Source organism: Myotis daubentonii, chromosome 1, assembly GCF_963259705.1.
Source record: "Myotis daubentonii chromosome 1, mMyoDau2.1, whole genome shotgun sequence".
NCBI lineage: Eukaryota > Metazoa > Chordata > Mammalia > Chiroptera > Vespertilionidae > Myotis > Myotis daubentonii.
Genome location: NC_081840.1, coordinates 100,169,624 through 100,190,936, shown reverse-complemented (window position 1 = coordinate 100,190,936; position 21,313 = coordinate 100,169,624). Strand labels below are relative to the sequence as shown.

Here is a 21,313-nt window from a genome sequence, read left to right as displayed (position 1 = left end):
AATGATTCTCATCATTGATGTTTCTATCCCTTTCTCACTCTACCTTTCTCTCTCTCTGAAATCAATAAAATCATATATATATTTTTTAAAAGCTGTGGTACATTTACACAATGGTATACTATTCAGCCATAAAAAAAGGAACGCTTACCTTTTTGAAACAGCATGGATGGACCTGAAGAGTGTTATACTAATAAGCCAGTGAGAGAAAGACAAGTACCATATTATTTCATTTATATGTAGAATCCAATGAATAAAATTAGCAAAGTGGAGACACACTCACGGATATATAGAACAGACTGAGAGCTGTCAGAAAAAATGGTGTGTGGGCTAGGTGAGAAGGGAGTAGGAATTAAGCAAATAAAGAGAAGAAAGACTCATGGATATAGACAATAGTATGGTGATTGCCAGAGGGAAGGGGGGTTTGGGGAGGTAGAAGAGGGTAAAGGGGGGGATAAATGGTGATGAAAGGAGACTTGACTTAGAGCAGTGGTTCTCAACCTGTGGGTCGCCACCCCTTTCGCAGTCGAATGGCCCTTTCACAGGGGTCACCTAAGACCATCCTGCATATCAGATATTTACATTATGATTCATAACAGTAGCAACATTACAGTTATGAAGAAGCAACAAAAATAATTTTATGCTAGAAGAATCCAAAGGCAACAAAATCTCAGACATATGCCGAAGCAATTTCTTCACTGATACAGCTCCTAGGGCACTTGAAACTAAAGAGAAAATGAACAAATGGGACTACATCAAAATAAAAAGCTTCTGCACAGCAAAAGAAAGCATCAACAAAACAACGAGAAAACCCACTGTGTGGGAAAACATATTTGCCAATGACATATCTGATAAGGGCCTAATCTCCAAAATTTATAGGGAACTCATACAACTTAACAAAAGGAAGATAAACAATCCAATCAAAAAATGGGCAAAGGACCTAAATAGACACCTTTCAAAAGAGGACATTCAGAAAGCCAAGAGACATATGAAAACATGCTCAAAGTCACTAATCATCCGAGAGATGCAAATCAAAACAGCAATGAGGTACCATCTCACACCTGTCAGATTGGCTATCATCAACAAATCAACAAACGACAAGTGCTGGAGAGGATGTGGAGAAAAAGGAACACTTGTGCACTGCTGGTGGAAATGCAGACTGGTGCAGCCACTATGGAAGACAGTATGGAGTTTCCTTAAAAAACTGAAAATGGAACTCCCATTTGACCCTGTGATCCCACTTCTAGGAATATATCCCAAGAAACCAGAAACACCAATCAGAAAGGATATATGCACCCCTATGTTCATAGCAGCACAATTCACCATAGCTAAGATCTGGAAACAGCCTAAGTGCCCATCAGTAGATGAATGGATTAGAAAACTGTGGTACATCTACACGATGGAATACTATGCTGCTCTAAAAAGGAAGGAACTCTTACCATTTGCAACGTCATGGATGGAACTGGAGAGCATTATGCTAAGTGAAATAAGCCAGTCAATAAAGGAAAAATACCACATGATCTCACTCATTCATGGACAATAGAGACCATTATAAACTTTTGAACAATAATAGATACAGAGGCAGAGCTGCCTCAAACAGATTGTCAAACTGCAGCGGGAAGGCCGGGGAGGGTTGTGGGGCAGGAGGTAGGGGGGTAAAAGATCAACTAAAGGACTTGTATGCATGCATATAAGCATAACCAATGGACATAAGACACTGGGGGATAGGGGAGGCTAGGGGACTGTCTAGGGCGGGGGGGATAAAATGGATACATATGTAATACCCTTTGTAATACTTTAAGCAATAAAAAAAATAATAATTTTATGGTTGGGTCACAACTTGAGGGACTGTATTTAAAGGGCCAGAAGGTTGAGAATCACTGACATAGAGTGTTAAACACACAATACAATATACAGATGAAGTAGAGTTGTACACCTGAAACCTACATAATTTTATTAACCAATGTCCCCCCAGTAAATTCAAAAAAAAGTCTATCACACCAGTGATATATGATGTCACTATGAATTATTGTTAACTAGAGGCCTGGTGAATGAAATTCGTGCACTGGCGGTGGGGGTGTCCCTCAGGCCAGCCTGCACCTTCTCCAATTTGGGACCCCTTGGGGGATGTTCGACTGCCGGTTTAACAATCCCTCTCACTACTGGGACTTCTGGCTCTCAACTGCATGCCTGCCTGCCTGCCTGATTGGCCCTAACCACTCCTCTGCCAGCGTGATTGATGCCTAACTGCTCCCCTGCTGGCCCAATTACCCCCAACTGCCCTCTCCTTCCGGCCTGGTCCCCCCAGCTGCCCTCCCCTGCAGGCCTGGTCCCTCCCAACTGCCCTCCCCTGCAGGCCTGGTCGCCCCCAACTGCCCTCCATTTCAGGCCTGATCACCCACAATTGCCCTCCCCTGCCGGCCATCTTGTGGTGACCATCTTGTAACCACATGGGGGCGGCCATCTTGTGCGAGGGAATGATGATCAATTTGCGTATTACCTCTTTATTCTATAGGATGACATTAACATTGATCACCTGGTTAAAGTAGTGTCTGTCAGGATAGGGTTGGGATTATGTAAATATCCTTTTTTTCCATTATATGTTCACCCACTATTTTTAGCATCCATTCTTGCCTTTAACAATTATTACCATGGTGTTTGCTGAGTGGTGATTTTCCATTTCCCTACTACTTACTATAAGAACTTTCCCATTTCCCCTTATATTTACTTAAGTATTTATTCATTCCATAGTCCAATACGATTATTTTGCTGCTAATATTACTCTAGATTTAGCCATTGGGAGCTCCTTCAAGTTGGCTCTTTTGACATGCCATGATAATTGTTTTTAGAACTTCCCTACTAATTGTTCCAGGCTTACCTTATTTTTTAAATAATTTTTTTTAATTTTTCAATTACATTTAACATACAATATTATATTAGTTTAAGGTGTACAACATAGTGATTAGACATTTATATAACTTACAAAGTGGTCACCCTGGTGAATTTAGTACCTGACACCATACTTAGTTATTACATTACTACTGACAATATTCCCTATGCTGTACTTTACATTCCCATGACTATTTGTAACTGGCTATTTGTATATCTTAATCCCTTCCCCTTTTTCACCCATCTCCCAAACTCCTATTCCATCTGGCAATCATCAAAATGTTCTCTTTATGGGTTTGTGTGTTCATTTATTTTGTTTTTATTTTTTCTTTTAAAATAAACTCTAATTTTTATTTATTAAATTTATTGAGGTTACATTGGTTAATTAGATTATATAGGTTTCTATGATACACGATCTGTATATTGCATTCTGTGCCCATCACCCAAGTCAAATCATCTTCTATGAAATCATATGATATTTGTCTTTCACTTTCTGATTTAACTTCCCTTAGCATAAATACCCTGTAGGTCCATCCATGTGTTGCAGATGGCAAGATTTCATTCTTTTCATGGCTGATTCATATGCCATAATATATATGTACCACTTCATCAATTCATGTATCAATGGACGCTTAGGTTTTCTTCCGTATCTTGACCATTGTAAATAATGCTACAATGAACATAGGAGTGTATATATCTTTTCAAATTAGTGTTTTGAATTTCTTTGAATAAATATTCAGAAGTGGAGTTGCTGAATCTTTCTTCTGTCTCTCATTGTAGCCTTTGTTTTAATGTCTGTTTTGTCTAATGTAAGCAATGCTACTCTAGCTTTTTTTTTTTTGTTTCCATTTACACGAAATATTTTTTTCATCCCTTTACTTTCAGTATGTGTGTCTTCCAATTTGAAGTGAATCTCTTATAGGCAGGATATGTATGGGTCTTATTTTCTTATTCACTTGGCTATCCTATATATTTTTATTAGAATATTTAATTTATTTACATTTAAAGTAATTATTGATAAGTATATAATTTATTTCCATTTTATTATTCATATTTTTTTATCTTTCCTTCTTCAAGAAATCCTTTTAACATGTCTTGTAATACTGGTTTGGTGGTGATGAACTGCTTTAGCTTTTACTTGTCTGGGAAGGTCTTTATATATCCTTTGATTCTAAATGATAGCTTTGCTTTGTAATCTTTTCTACCTCTCTTTTCTTTTTCTTTAGGTAGATTATCTTTGATATAGGTCCTTGCTTTTCATCACTTTGAATATTTCTTGCCAATCCCTTCTGGCCTGCAAAATTTCTGTTGAGAAATTAGCTGACAGACTTATGGGGGCTCTCTTATAGGTAACTAACTGCTATTCTCTTGCTGCTTTTAATATTCTCTGTCTTTTACCTTTTCCATTTTAATTATAGTGTGGATATCTTTATGTTCATCTTGTTTGGGGCTCTCTATGTTTCCTGTGTTGCAGCCTTAGCTAATATTTCCCATACCTCTGTTCTAGAATCAGTCATTTACGCAAGGAGCTTTGGTATTCTATTGGAAAATGGTATTGAGTCCCAGATCTGGGTACTAGGTATACTCATTCCTACTGGATGTCACAGTTTTCATGCCTTGTCTGCTTGGAAATATATATATAGATAGATATATCCTATCTATATTTTTATTATCTATTTGTCTATATATACACTAAGAACCATGAGTTCATACTGATACTTCTGAATCCAACTGAATACCAGTGCCTATTCCAGCCTTCTACCTTTCCTTTATTTGTTTCTTTGTTCTCTGATAATGATAAATCTGTGTCTCATTATCTTCAATATATTTACTTATTTGTTCAATTCCTGTGTATACATAAAGCAGTTTCAGAATAACGCATATCTATGTGAGAAAAAAGTATTATAGAGTAAATGAGGATAGGATTGTAATCATGGGGGTATGTGACACTTCTCTGAGCAGAACTTTTTTGTATAGCTTAATTAGGCAATGGTTTTACACACACACACACACACACACACACACACACACACACACGTAACTTAAATCACTCAGCAGAGAGGGAGAATAAAAAGTACAAACTATAACAAATACATGTAACTGCATTATAAATGAATTATATAACATATTGAAGAAATAGGGAAGGTGAAAATAAACTTAGTAACTTTGAAAAAAAGAATTTTGAATATATACTGTAAGGATAATGACAAAAAGAACTGTACACACTGTACTCTAAGTAGCAGATTTTATTAATATTTTAAAGAGGGGAGAGTGTACAACTAAGGTTCAGCTGTGTGTGGAAAGCCCAAACTTCTTCATTAGTGCTACCTCTTAATACTGAGATACTGAGAGGTACTTGAACTACAAGATCAGAATTTAAAATTTTTATCACAAAGACGTTTTCATTGCATTTTTGTAAACATGAAAATTTCTATAGAGTTAAAGAAATTTTAAGTAAAAAAATACTTAAGTCACTATTACTGGGGATCATTTTTTAAAATTCATCAATTAAAACAATAAGACATAGCTAATATATTAAACAATATTTATTTTATTGGATTAGTTTTATCTAATTTTAAAAACTAATATATGAGGGACCTATAAAGCAAGCATCTCAAAAGTAAGAGTGTATATATTTAAAAATGTTTAACTGAAAAAGGCATGAGTGTTTTTTGGCTAAACCACAAGATGCTCTTATAAGATGAGGATATATATGTTGGAACACTGACAATTTATACTATCTTCCCTACAAAGAAAATTTAAAGTTGAAAGTATTTTGAGACAACAGGATTTAATTCACCAAAAAATTTTGCTTAGTTTTGGATGTGAACATGTACTAGTTTATTTAATATCTACAGTAATAATATTGCTTCTTCTATATAATCCATTTTCTAAGAACTTGAGATTTCATTCACATATAAGAGTAACTTTTTAATGATACTTATGATTAACATTTCAACAGCATATTACATTTTCCAATATAATTCAGACTCGTGATCCACACTGTGTTACAGGGGCATGAATATCAGGTTCATGTGCTGGTCTCTAGTACAACTAAATGCCACAGACCCCTTTCTTCTTTATTGTTTCCCCTTAAAAGTCTTTAAAATAATTATCTCAGATGGTGTTACTTCCTTTAGGTAAGTGATGATAAAGAGCCTTTGCTTCACTACTCCCTGCTCATCCTCAAGTAACTAGACAAGAAACTCTTTATTAAACAATTGGCCTTCTAAAATTCCTTCTGAAAAACCTAAGCTGCATCTACTCTACTTTCTAACCAAACATTGCTAATCTCTTATATTCAGTAGCAAGAAATTTTACATATTTAGATATTCTTACAGTTATCAGTTATAATAGTGACATGATCAAGACACCCTACAGGTTTTTTCTTTTTCTTTACATTGGGTAGTAGTTTAATATGACACACAAAAAAGCAAAGAACAACACAAGAATAGCAGTAGAGACACTTTTAATGCAAGAACAGAACCTGAAAGTAACTATGAACAGAGTGAAGCTCCACCTAGTAGGTTGACTGCTCCTTAGAGTAAACTCCTCTGTGGTAATTCAGGTTTTCTGATTCTACTTCAGATCAGCTTGGCTTGGTCAATCGTGTCCAATTTTAACAGATACTTTTTCAAATTCAGCCACAAGCATCATCTTGAGGAGCCATAAAGCAATTCAAGGACAGAAGTTTTCTGTTTAGATCCGAAGCCATAATCATTTGAATGCATAATTAAGGGCTACTTATGGTAACCAACAAAGTGAACTATTAAGAATTACTAACCTTAGCCCTGGCCAGGTAACTCAATTGGTTAGAACACTGTCCTGATACACCAAGGTTGCAGTTTTAATCCCTGGTCAGGGAACATACAAGAATCAACCAATAAGTGCATAAGTGGAACAACAAATCAATGTCTCTTTCTCTCTCTAAAATCAAAATATAATTAAAAGAATTACTAACCTCTAGCCATAGTGATCAGACAAGAAGAAGAAATAAAAGGAATCCAAATTGGAAAAGAAGTAAAACTGTCATTATTCACTGATGACATGATATTGTACATAGAAAACCCAAGAGACTCCATTAAAAAACTACTGGATTTAATAAATGAATTTGGCAAGGTAGCAGGATACAAAATTAACAGCCAGAAATGTATGGCATTTTTATATACCAATAATGAACTCACAGAAAGAGAAACTAAAAAAAAAAAAAAATCCCATTTACCATTGCAACAAAAAAATTAAGATACTTAGAAATAAACTTAACTAAGGAAGTAAAAGACCTGTACTCGGAAAACTATAGGACATTGAAAAAGAGCTAGAGGAAGACCGAAACAAGTGGAAGAATATAAAGTGTTCATGGATTGGTAGAACCAACATCATTAAAATGTCCATACTACCCAAGGCAATCTATAGATTCAATGCAATCCCCATTAAAATACTAAAGGCATATTTCACAGACCTAGAACAAACTCCCCCAAAATTTATATGGAATCAAAAAAGATCTTGAATAGCTGCAGCAATCCTGAGAAAAAAAGAGCAAAGTTGGAGCGATCACAATACCAGATATAAAGTTATATTACAAATCCACTGTTCTCAAAACAGCATGGTACTGGTACAAGAACAGACACAAAGACCAATGCAACAGAACAGAGAACCCTTAAGTCGAATTAAGCCATTATGTTCAATTAATATTTGACTAAGGAGGCAAGAGCATACAATGCAGTCAAGACAATCTCTTCAATAAATGGTGCTGGGAAAATTGTACAGATACATGCAAAAAAATGAAACTTGACCACCAACTTACACCATACACAAAAATCAACTCAAGATGGATAAAAGACTTAAACGTAAAATGGGAAATCATAAAAACCTAAAAAGAATATATAGGCAACAAAATATCAGATATAGCTTGTACCAATATGTGCCGGGGTCCAACCCCAGCAGGTCCAGGGGTCCCCAAAGGTGTGGACGGAGTCGGCGAAGAAGGAATGACACGGAGACAGCGTTCAGTTGATCAGCAGCCTAGCCAGGATCTCCAGCCAAGTTCTGGTCTCGATCTCCAGAGAGGTTCTGCTTCGGATCTCCAGCCAGGTTCTGTGGCCAGGTCCTGGTCAGGTTCTCTTGCCATGTTCTATAGTCAGGTTCAGTCCAGGATCTTTTGCCATGTTCTCTCCTGCGAAGTTCTTCTGTCTCCAGGCTCCATGTAGGTTCTGTCTTCTGAATTCTGTTCTAAGCTCTGTCTCTTTCTGTCTTGTTACATCTGTATTTATACCAGTTGATTTAATCCCATCAATCTCTATTCCAAAGGTTAGGGCGTTTCTTATCTCCATCCCAGGGAGTAACGATTATGTAGCTTAAGCATGATTGTTCATAGTTAAAATGATTAATTGCCCGCCTGGCACTTAGTTAAGGGGTTTTATTCCCTCCCTAACTTCAGGGGGAAAATCCCTACCTGGGGAAACAACCTTTCTCAGAGGTGACCTTGGTTAAAACACATAGTGCCAAGAAAAGTATGCCATATATGCCAGGTCCCTTGAAACAGCAAGCATGGACCGGCTCCCGGCAAATTCCCCCTTTTTCATTTTTTAAAAGCAGGCATTAAAAAGAAAAACCTGAAATGCTCTCTTGTATCCATTTTAAGAGTAGGATTGGCGCTTTCCGCTATTACCTGAGTCCTGATCTATCACCCCAGGGAGAGCTTGACAATCCTGCACTTTCCCGGGGTAGAAAGGCTGCAGTGGGGTTAAGGACAAGGCTCCTTGGGCCTACCTTCTCCCATGCCTCTACATTTACCTTTCCGGCACCTTTCCTTCCTCAGAAAAGCATGGACGTATTTCTTGTATAAAATGTTCCATCTGACTGGGAGTAACCTTAATTCCGCTGCTAACAAGCATATGTGTTAAAAGATCAATACGGAGTCTTTTTTCTTTAGACTCAGTATGGCACATCTTCTTAATCTAAAGATCAATACAGAGTCTTCTTTCTTTGGACTCAGTATGGCACATCTTCTCAATCTAAGTTCTGTACTATCCACCTTCTTACCCTATTTATCCTCTATAGGGGGTCTGTAGCACCCTGGTGGAGTCCTATCCGTCCCGAGTGTGGGGGTTTTCAAGGGAGGGGGCTTACCTAGGGGAATCCTGTTCCAGGCATTCCCAAAGGTGTGGACGGAGTCGGCAAAGACTATCCACCCTCTTCCTACGGTGGAGTCCTATCCGTCCCGAGTGCAGGACGCTTACCTAGGGGGTCCCTGTTCGGGCGCCAGATGCTGGGGTCCAACCCCAGCGGGTCCAGGGGTCCCCAAAGGTGTGGACAGAGTCGGCGAAGAAGGAATGACACGGAGACAGCGTTCAGTTGATCAGCAGCCTAGCCAGGATCTCCAGCCAAGTTCTGGTCTCGATCTCCAGAGAGGTTCTGCTTAGGATCTCCAGCCAGGTTCTGTCCAGGTTCTCCAGGCAGGTCCAGTCACCAGGTTCTAGTCAGGCTCTCCTGCCAATGTCCGCAGTCAGGTTCAGTCCAGGATCCCCTGCCATGCTCTCTCGCCAGGCTCCGCCTCCAGGCTCCGAGGCCAGTCCCTGTCCAGGATCCTCCGGCATGCTGTCGCCAGCGAAGTTCTTCTGTCTCTAGAGAACATTCTGTGTAGGTTCTGTGCCTAGGCTCTGTCTCTCTTGGTCCTGTCTTCTGAGTTCTGTTCTAAGCTCTGTCTCTTTCTGTCTTGTTACATCTGTATTTATACCAGTTGATTTAATCCCATCAAATCTCTATTCCAAAGGTTAGGGCGTTTCTTATCTCCATCCCAGGGAGTAACGATTATGTAGCTTAAGCATGATTGTTCGTAGTTAAAATGATTAATTACCCGCCTGGCACTTAGTTAAGGGGTTTTATTCCCTCCCTAACTTCAGGGGGAAAATCCCTACCTGGGGAAACAACCTTTCTCAGAGGTGACCTTGGTTAAAACACATAGTGCCAAGAAGGTGAGCAAACATATTAAGAAAAGTATGCCATATATGCCAGGTCCCTTGAAACAGCAAGCATGGAACGGCTCCCGGCAAATATGTTTACTGACACATCTCCTAGGACACTGGAAATGAAGGAGAAAACAAACAAATGGAACTACATCAAAATAAAAGCTTCTGCACAGCAAAAGAAACCACCAACAAAACAATAAGGAAGCCCACTACATGGGAGAACATATTTGCCAATTTTATATCTGACAAGGATTTAATTGCCAAAATTTATAGGGAACTCATACAACTTAACAAAAGGAAGATAAACAATCCAATCTAAAAAATGGGCAAAGGACCTAAATAGATACTTTTCCGAAAGTAGACATACAATAGGCCAGGATACATATGAAAACATGCTCAAAGTCACTAATCATCCGAGAGATGCAAATAAAAATGACAATGAGGTACCATCTCACAATATGTCAGAATAGCTATTATCAACAAATCAACAAACAACAAGTGTTTGTGAGAATGTGGAGAAAAGGGAACCCTCATACACTGCTGGTGGGAATGCAGAATGGTGCAGCCTCTGTGGAAAACAGTATGGAGTTTCCTCAAAAAAATTAAAAATGGAACTTCCATTTGACCCAGTAATCCCATTCCTAGGAATATATCTCAAAAAATCAGAAACATCTATCAGAAAGAACATATGCATTACTATGTTCATAGCAGTACAATTTACAATAGCCAAGATTTGGATACAGTTGAAGTGCCCATCAGCAGATGAGTAGATTAAAAAACTATGGTACATTTACACAATGGAATACTACACAGCTGTAAAAAAGAAGGAACTCTTACCACTTGCAACAGGATGGATGGACCTGGAGTGTATTATGCTAAGCGAAATAAGCCAGTCAAAGAAAGATAAGTATCATGTGATCTCACTCATTTCTGGAATATAATGAACAACATAAACTAATGAACAAAAATACATTCAAAGACACAGAATAATCAAACAGCCCTTCAAACCTTAGAGGGAAGGCAGGGGAGGTTGGACGGGGGTGGATTAAGAGATCAACCAAAGAACTTGTATACATATAAGCATAATCAATGGACACAGACAATGTGGGGGCGGTGAAGTTCAGGGCTGGGGAGTGTGGCAGGCTGGGTGAGGACAATGGGGGAAAAGGGACATATGTAATACTTACAACAATAAAATATAAAAGAATTACTAACCTTGATATTCATGAGTTTAAATTAATTTACTGAGTACACTGGTCCAATATTCTACTTTGTTGCCTTGGATTACTGGGCAGTGCTACTGAACTGTGCACATTTCCATACAGATATTTTAAACTCCAGCAATGAAAAAGGGTATTTTTTTACCTGGTGGAATGCCAGAATTATCTTGATTTGTGGTTTTCAGTGGTTGAGACTGATTTTTTACTTGAGTAAAAATCATTTATCAAAGAAACAGTTTTGTGTTTACTGGTTTGTTCTACTTGGTCAGGCAAAATTGTTTTGAACACATACCAACATATGTAATTTTTATTTTTAAACTAAAGGCCCGGTGCACAAAATCTGTGCATTGATAGGGTCCCTAGTGGCTGCTGGCTGCCTGTTGGGGATTCCCTCCCTTCCCCCTGCCAGCCATGCCCCATGGTTGAACTCCCAATGACCTCCCAGTGGAGAGGACAGTTTGCATACTATGCTTTTATTATATAGGATTAGGTGTAGAAAACTCTAGAATTAGCCCTTTATATAGCTTTAGAAATGTTGTTTATTTATTAAAGAAATGTATCTTTAAATGGAGAGTTCTTTCTTCCCTCCTGATGTTCCAAGATTCATTCTTTTATCTTTTCCTTTTGTTTATGATCACAAAACAGTTGTCAGCATTTTTATCATTAAGTATGCATATAATGTCTGTGCTATATTTTACATAGACACACTTCATTAGATCAAGGAAGTACCCGCTGTTTCTAGTTTGCTACCTTTTATGTTATCCAATCCTAGATATTGAATTTTACTAAGATTTTTTTGTGTCTGCTGAGATGAATATTTGATTATTCTCCTTAAGTTTGTTAAACTGTATTTTAAAAATTGGTTTAAATGTTATTTTGACCTTACATTCCATATATCTATATTTATATCTATATCTATATCTATGTATGTATATATGGAATATATATATGTATGGAATATATATACACACACACACATACACACACACACAGAGGCAGGGGTGGGCAAAATAGGTTTACAGTCATGAGTACACAAAATAAAGCTTATTTTTGTATTATTATTTATTATTTAATTATTGGTATTATAATTGTAAAGGTACTTTTGCTCACCCCTGTAATAATATATAGCTAATACTTTTTTTGTAATTTTTGTGTCTGTGTTCTGAATGAGTCTTTAATTTTCCTTTTTTTATGCTTATCTGATTTGGTATTAAGATTATGGCAGCCTCTTTAAAAGTTGAGGAACATTCCTTCTTATATTTATCTTTGGAAGAGCTGTTTAAAATTGGGATTCTTAGTTCTCTCAACTTAGCAGTGGTGTCATCTGGATTAGAGTTTCTCTTTGTAGATGAAAAAATAATACACACACACATATATACATATATAAATTTTCATATAGACAATGTTACTGTTTTTTTCCTTTTGGTGTACAATCTATGAATTTTAATACAGGTATAGATTCATGTAACTACCACCAAAATCAGGACTCAGAACAATTATATCATTCTCCCAAACTCCCCAGGCCTATCTCTTAGTCACACTCTAGCCCCTGGCAACCAGTTTGTTATCTAGCACATAGTTTGTCTTTTTAAAATTTTATATGCATGGAAGAAAGTCCTGCTCCATAGGGGTGTTTCCTGCACAGAAGCTCTTATACTGTAGTAGCAGCTGGTCTTCACAGCCAATTGGCCTGGAGGTCAACTCCTCCCAGTGACACCAACAGCAATCAAGGATCAACGGCAACATGATAGTGCACGCTGCCCACACAGGGGCAGACCTGGAGTGCCCAGCTCAGGAGGCTGAGCCACTGGGCCCTACAGGATACCTGCTATACAAGGCCACTCCACTCTACCAATTCCAGGAGACATAGTACCTTTACTTAATACATAGAAACAAATACAAGGAAGCAGCCAAAATGTGGAGACAAAGAAACATGTCACATATGAAAGAAATGGAAGCAAGCAAACTACTGGATACAGAGTTCAAAACCATGGTTATAAGGTTATTCAAGGATCTTCATGAGATTTTTAAGGAGCTTAGTGAGCATGTCAAAGACATAAAAGAGGACCAGTCAGAAATTAAGCATACACTAACTGAAATAAAGAATAATTTACAGGGATTAAACAGTAGAGTAGAGGATTTTGAGAATCAAATCAACAATTTGGAATATGAGGAAGCAAAAAAACACTCAATCAGAATAGAAAAAATAAAAAAATAAAAAATATGAAGATAGTGTAAAGAAACTCTGGGACAACTTCAAGCATACCAACATTCGCATTATGGGGGTGGCAGAAGGAGAAGAGGGAAAGCAAGATATTGAAAATCTATTTGAAGAAATAGTGACAGAAATCTTCCCCTACCTGGTGAAAGAAATAGACATACAAGTCCAGGAAGCACAGAGTCCCAAACAAGAGGAACTGAAAGAGGTCCACACCAAGACACATCATAATTAAAATGCCAAGATAAAGATAAAGAGAGAATCTTAAAAGTAACGAGAGAAAAGCAGTTAGTTAGCTACAAGGGAGTACCCACATGACTGTCAGTTGATTTCTCAACAGAAACTTTTCAGGCCAGAAGGGAGTGGCAAGAAATATTCAAACTGATGAATAGTAAGGACTACAACCAAGATTACTCTACCCAGCAAAGCTCTCATTTTGAACTGAGGGTCAGATAAAGAGCTTCACAGACAAGAAAAAGCTATAAGAGTTCATCACTATCAAACCAGTATTACATGAAATGTTGAAATGTATCCTTTAAGAAGAGGAAGAGGAAAAGAAAAAGGAAGAGGAAGAGGAGGAAGAAGAAGAGATAGAAGAGATAAAAAATATGAACAGTAAAATGAAACAAATACATATCTATCAACAATTGAATCTAAAAATCAAAATAAATGAATACAAAATCTAATGAACAAAATAAACTGGTGAACAAAATACAATCAGAGGCATGAAAGCATGGGACAGACTGACGAATCTCAGAGGGAATGGTGGTGGGTGGGAAGAGATTAACCAAAGATCTTACTATGGACACAGACAGTAGGATGGTAAAGGCCTGGGGCAGGATGGGTACCAGTGGAGAGGGAGAAATGGGGGGAAAAAGAGGGACATCTGTAATACAATCAACAATAAAGATTTTTAAAAATAAAAAATGAAATGTCATATGCATGTAATTATACAGTATGTAACCTTTTGAGACTGACTTCTGTCACTCAGCTTAAGGCCTTTGAGATTCATCCATGTTTGTTGCTTTTTTTATTGCTGCATAGTATTCCATTGCATGAATGCCCTATATTTTAATTTTCCTTTCACCTGTTGAAGGACAATGGGCTGTTTCCAGTATTGGGAAACTATGAATAGATCTTCTTCAAACATCAGTGCACATTTTGTGTGAACCTTTTTAAATTTATTGATTGATGAGAGAGAGAGATTTGCTGTTTCACTTATGCATTCACTGGTTGAATGTTGTATGTGCCCTGACTGGGGATTGAACCTGCAACCTTGGCCTGTCAGGATGATGCTCTAACCAACTGGGCTACCTGGCCAGGGCTGTTCTTGTTAAACTTTTAAAGAATAAAGTTTTGCCTATTTTGATATTTATATTGAAGGTTTATTTTCAATTTCATATTACTTACTTTTTTAAACTTTCAAACAGCTCAGTTTTCTAAATTCTTGAGATACTTAGCTCATTAACCTTTAGCCAGAATTCTTTCTAAAATGTGTACTTAAATTTCCTCTAAAAAGCTGTTTTTTTGCAGATATATGCATCTCTATGTTCATTGCAGCATTATTCATGGTAGCAAAGACATGGAAATAACTCATGTCCTTTCAAAGAGGATTGGATAAAGAAGATGTGGTACATATATACAATGGAATACTACTCAGTCATACGAAAATATGAAATACTTCCATTTGCAATACTATGGATGGACCTTGAGAAAATTATGCTAAGTGAAATAAGTCAGTAAGAAAGGCTGCAAGCCATATGATTTCAATAATATGTGGGATATAAGACTGAAAAATCATACACAAAGACAACAGTATGGTGGTTATGAGGGAAGAGTGGTGAGGGGTAGGAAAGGGTAAAGGGGGTTGAATACATAGTGATGGAAAATGATTTGACTTTGGGTGGTGGGCGCACAATGCAAGACACAGATTATGTATCATAGAAATGTACACTTGAAACCTATATAATCGTATTAACCAATGCCACCCCAATAAATTTAATTTAAAAAGCGCCATATAATCTGTTTTAACCATATTCTACAAATGCAATATATCATTCATTATAAAATTTCTTAATTTTCATTATGATTTCTGCATTGACCCATGAACATGCATTCAAAATGTGTTTCTTAAAATTTCCAAACTTAGTTTTTATTTTATCATTTTCTAGCTTAATTGTATTATGTTCAAGGAACATGTTCTGTATAATTTTATCCTTTACAATTTGTTAAGATTTGCTTTATTCCCCTGCCTATGCTCAAGTTTTATAAATGCTCCACAGTTGAAAAAACCATTTACATTGAAATTACTATACATTTTACTCATATTTTCAAATCTTCTATATCCTCATTGATTTTGTGTGATTATTCTATCAATGTCTAATCATGGTGTGTTAATTCTTCCACAGATTTGTCTTTTCGTATATTGCCTATTTTTCCTTAATATATTTTAGGCCCTATTATTAAGTACAAATACATTTAAAATAATATCTTAAATGTAATTTAAGTAATTTTAATCTTTCATCATTATAATGCTTTTGTCCTTAAAGTTGACATCATCTGAAATTAATTTTAGCTATATATATTTTTTGCTTAGCATTTTCATGAGAAATACTATGTGGTCTTTTCTCTTTACTATATATATTGGCCATTTTCTCTGCTCTTCCATCTCAGACCTCCTATCAAAGATTTCTTTCATCATGCCTAAAATATATCCTTTAGAATTTGCTTTTAGTAAGAGACTACTATTAACAAATTTTCTGTTTTCATTGCCTGAAACTTGTCTGAAATAATTATCTTATTTCATCTTTTCTCTTTAAAAATATTTCTGCTAAGTATAGAATTCTGTATTGAGAGACATCATTTTATTATGTCTGGTCTCCATTGTTATTGAGTATTTTGCTGTCAGTCTAATTGCCACTCTCTCAATCACAATCTGACTTTTTGAATTTGCTTTTAAGTTTTTCTTTTTGTCTTGAATGTTCTATTTTACCATAATGTGACTGGGGGTGGACTTATTTATCCTTCTGGAGATTGCTGAGTTTCTCAATTTGTGGTCTGGTGTCCTTCACTGGTTCTGAAAAATTCTCAGCCATTATCTCTTCAAATATTGCTGTTTTCTTCTGCTCTCTTTTCCTAGAATTAAGACAAATATTGGAGGAGAAACCAAGATGGCAGCATAGGTAAACACTGGAAATTGCTGCCTCGCACAACCACTTCAAAAATACAGCTAAAAGACAAAACGGACATCATCAAGAACCACAGGAAGGCTGGCTGAGTGGAAATTCTACAACTAGAAGGAAGAGAAAAGCACACTGAGGCTCAGAGGAGGTGCAGAAGTAAAGTGCAGAGGTACGGAGGCGCATGTGCAAAGGGCTGGCAACTGAGGACATGGTTGTCTTTTTCAATTGGGAGCTGCGTCAGAGAGACCCAGAACTTCCAAAAGAAAACCCAAGGCCCCACAGCAGCTTGCATTGCTTCACAGCTGGGCCTCATCAGGGTACCTCCAAACCACAAACAAAGAAGAGGAATCTGCAGATCTCTCCATAGCTCCTGCTGGGTAGCCTCAGACAGAGGCTAAATTAGAACCTCCTTAGATATCCAAGAGCCAGTGTACCCAGTGGTCAGAGTGGGACCATCCAGATTACAACCCCTCAGATCCATAAGGGACACACTCAGGGGGCAGACTCAGTGAGCACCAAAGCCCCGCTGAAGCAAGTCTTGCCCCAGAAGGGTGTCTCCAGCACAGAATTTCTCCCACTGCAGACACAGCTGATTCTCACAGCCAATTGGCCTGGAGGTCAATTCCTCCCAGTGATACCTAGAACAATCAGGGCTTAACTACAACAAGACTGTGCACAAAGCCCACAAGGGGGTGCACCAAGAGTGTCCACCTCAGGTTATTAGGGAGGCTGAGCCACTGGGCCCTATAGCACACCTAGCACAGAAAGCAACTCTATCAACACAGCGAAGCATAAAAAAATGCGGACACAAAGAAACAGGTCACAAATGACAGAAATGGAGGAAAGCAAACAACTGGATATAGAGTTCAAAACCACACTTCTAAGGTTTTTCAAGAATTTTCTAGAAACCGCCGATAAGTTTAGTGAGACCCTCAAGAAATCTAGTGAGACCCTCGAGGTTATGAAAAAGGACCAACTAGAAATTAAGCATACACTGACTGAAATAAAGAATATTATCCAGACGCCCAACAGTAGACTAGAGGATCGCAAGAATCAAGTCAAAGATCTGAAATACGAAGAAGCAAAAAACACCCAACAGGAAAAGCAAAAAGAAAAACGAATCCAAAAATATGAAGATAGTGTAAGGAGCCTCTGGGACAACTTCAAGCATACCAACATCCGAATTATGGGGGTGCCAGAAGAAGAGAGAGAGCAAGATATTGAAAACCTATTTGAAGTAATGCTGACAGAAAACTTTCAGTACCTGGTGAAAGAAATAGACTTACAAGTCCAGGAAGCGCAGAGAACTCCAAACAAAAGGAATCCAAAGTGGACTACACCAAGACACATCATAATTAAAATGCCAAGAGCAAAAGACAAAGAGAGAATCTTAAAAGCAGCAAGAGAAAAACAGTCAGGTACCTGCAAGGGAGTACCCATATGACTGTCAGCGGATTTCTCAACAGAAACTATGCAGGCCAGATGGGAGTGGCAAGAAATATTCAAAGTGATGAAAACCAAGATTACTCTACCCAGCAAAGCTATCATTCAGAATTGAAGGTCAAATAAAGAGCTTCACAGATAAGAAAAAGCTAAAGGAGTTCATCACCACCAAACCAGCATTATATGAAATGCTGAAAGGTATCCTTTAAGAAGAGGAAGAAGAAAAAGGTAAAGATTCAAATTATGAATAACAAATACACATCTATCAATAAGTGAATCTAAAAATCAAGTGAATAAATAATCTGATGAACAGAGTAAACTGGTGAATATAATAGAATTAGGGGCATAGAAAGGGAGTGGACTGACTATTCTCTGGGGGAAAGGGGTGTCGGGGGTGCAGGAAGAGACTGAACAAAAATCGTACACCTATGGATGAGGACAGTGGGGGCGGTAAGGGCAGTGGGTGGGGTGGGAACCGGGTGGAGGGGAGCTATGGGGGGAAAAAGAGGAACAACTGTAATAATCTGAACAATAAAGATTTAATATAAAAAAACAAAAATAATAAGGCAGGCGAGGATATTAAGGGGGAAAGCAGACAACAGTATGGTGATTACAAGAGGGAAAAGGGGCGCAGAAGGTAAACGGTGGATAAATGACAAAAGAGACTTAACTTGGGGTAGTGAACACACAGTACAATATACAGGTGATGTATTATAGAATTGTACGCTTGGAACCTATCTAATTTTATTAACCAATGCCACCCCAATAAATTCATAAAATTTTTTTTTAAGATATTTGGGGAAAAAAACACCGATTTTCCTCTGAGTCCAAGATAAGCACAATCTCCCTCGGACATTAGACGTCGACAGCCTATTGGGCAGTCCAGTTTCCTTGGTTCATTTTACTGCCATTTACTAAATGCCGGCCATGTGTCAGACGAATAAACTATGACACCCCTGACATTCCCAAGCCCGCAGTCCAGGAAGGGAACCCAGACATGTAAACAAACAATTGCAATCTGTGTTGGAGTTACACACTGTAATAACAGTGAAAATAAAACCTACAGGCGCATAAAGGGGAATATTCTACCTGGAGACATTTATATTTACTCCATTGGACAGGGACTATTTTATCACTGGTGTATCTCAGGCATAAAAGAAAGTGCCCAGCACCTGTAATGAGTAGATGTCTAATAAATGTTTGGTTTTTGCACTAAAAAAAAAAAAAAAGACATATATTGGACCTTTTAACTCTATCCTCATGTTTACTATTCTTCTTTTATTTTCCTATTTCTGCCTCTCTGAATTGATTTTAGTACAATTTTCCCCACATTTCAATTCATTAATTCTTTTTTCAATTCTGTTTACTTTGTGGTTAAATCCATCCTTTGAACTTCAATTTCTATTATTTTATTTTTTTATTCTTAGAAGTTTCATTTGATTCTTTTAAAATTTGTCTATTCTTTCTTTAAACATGACAGTCATTTTATAATGTCTCAGATAACTCTAGTAATTAACATCTTCATGATCAGTTTCTGCTCCTTTTATTTTTTATTATTCTCACTCATGTTGGTGCCTTCTTGCTGAGTTTTTTTTTGGAGACTTCTGTAGTATTAGGAGGAAGGTATGTTCTTCCAAAAGATTTGTGTTATCTTCTTGGTACCTATAGGTATTAGCCACAGTTCCAATTTAAAGTCAATCATGGCTTCAGATTTATCAGGCTATCCAATAATGTGAATCTGAGGTGCAAATCAATGCAAGACACTTCATGATTACTACTTCTCAGAGACAATTCTCCACTCCCCCAATCCCTAACCAAGGCAATTTTATCTGCTAACTCATGAGAATGGTAGGGATGAGAGATGGTTTGCTTTTAGTTCATCATATAATCCACGTGTAATCCTATACTATGGGAGAATCTGTAATTAAACATTTTGATGGTCCAAGGCTTTGTTTCTTCTCAGAGACCTGAAAACCATATCTTATATTGCCTTGATTAGGTAAATGTCTTTAAGGTCAAAGAATCTACTATGCTGTGTTCTGCTAACCTCTATGGGTTCCTGTGTTCACTTAGATTTTGATCTGTTGTTGTCTTACTGTCTAGTTAGCTCTTTAAAGCTTTCAAGAAGATTTATTTATTTTTGAATATAATATCAGGCAATTAGATTGACATTAGTTATTGTCAGTGAGACAGTTCAAATAATCTATCCCAATATATTTTCAGAAAAAGAACCTTTCAAAGATTTTTCATCTTCTTATCACCATCTATCTCGTTCTCCTTATCGCCTCCATTTGCATACAAATCATTTCCTATTGCTTCCATAATAAGACTTTGGCTCAACTACACCGATGGATCAATTTTGGCCACAGACAAGAAATACATAAGAAACCTTTGCTCCCAAAAGTTTTGAGCTCAATATTAAATGTTTAACAGGTTAATATCACTGCCATTAACCAGCTGTGATAATAAATAAGCATATTAACTTCTCTGGGTTCTATTTTCCAGAAACCTGGGAGTTATGTCAGTCCTTCCCTCTTAGTTACTTTCCACATAAAATCAACCAAATCTTTTATGTTCTACCTCCTACATTTCTGTCAAATTTCTCCCCTTTATTCCAAGCCCAATGGCTACTATTTCTTTAGTTCAAGAACTCTTATAATTTCCTGAATTCTTATAGCCTCCTTACTGAAGGCACTGCCTCCTGCCTCTAGACTCACTCCCTCTAAAATTCTTCTCCATATCGCTACTAAACTTATTTCTAAAGTAAATATCCATGATGTTATTTTCAAAGCTTCCAGAAATAAGTTCAAATTCCTTGATGTAGCACACAGTGCCCTTCCTATTCTTTCCTTTAATTCCTTGATCTCAATTTCTGCAAACATCATTTATTCAAACCTCAATGGTTTCATGCATGTTGTATCTTCTGCTTGAAACACCTTCTATTCCTTGTTTTTACCTAATTAACCTCTACTGATGTTTTGTATCTCAAGACCGCTGTTTCACTCAGAAACTCTTCTAGGACTTCTCTCTCAAATTTGGGTCTCTCTCTCTCTCTCTCTCTCTCTCTCTCTCTCTCTCTCTCTCACACACACACACACACACACACACATATATGAAGAGTGAGAGGGAGGGAGAAAAAAAGAGACAGGCTGGCTTACAAACACTAAAAATACTCCAATTATTTATTTGTGTTTGAGATTTTTGTATATTAAATTGTTATAATTTCACTGCACCAAAATATATGTTTTTGGTTTTTAAGTAGATTCTTCATTTGAGGTCACAATATGAAATTAAATATAGGTTCAATTATATTGACAGCATATGAAAAGCTTGATTCTCTTAAAAAATCTACTAGAATTCAAAATTATATGCATTATACATTTGGTCATAATAACT

At 37.1% G+C, this 21,313-nt stretch overlaps 1 protein-coding gene across 16 annotated transcripts in view; it reads right to left on the bottom strand.

The window, feature by feature from the left end:
* The window catches only part of ZEB1 (zinc finger E-box binding homeobox 1), a 306,513-nt gene that overhangs the window by 76,314 nt on the left and 208,886 nt on the right, over positions 1–21,313 (bottom strand). The window lies entirely within an intron of this gene.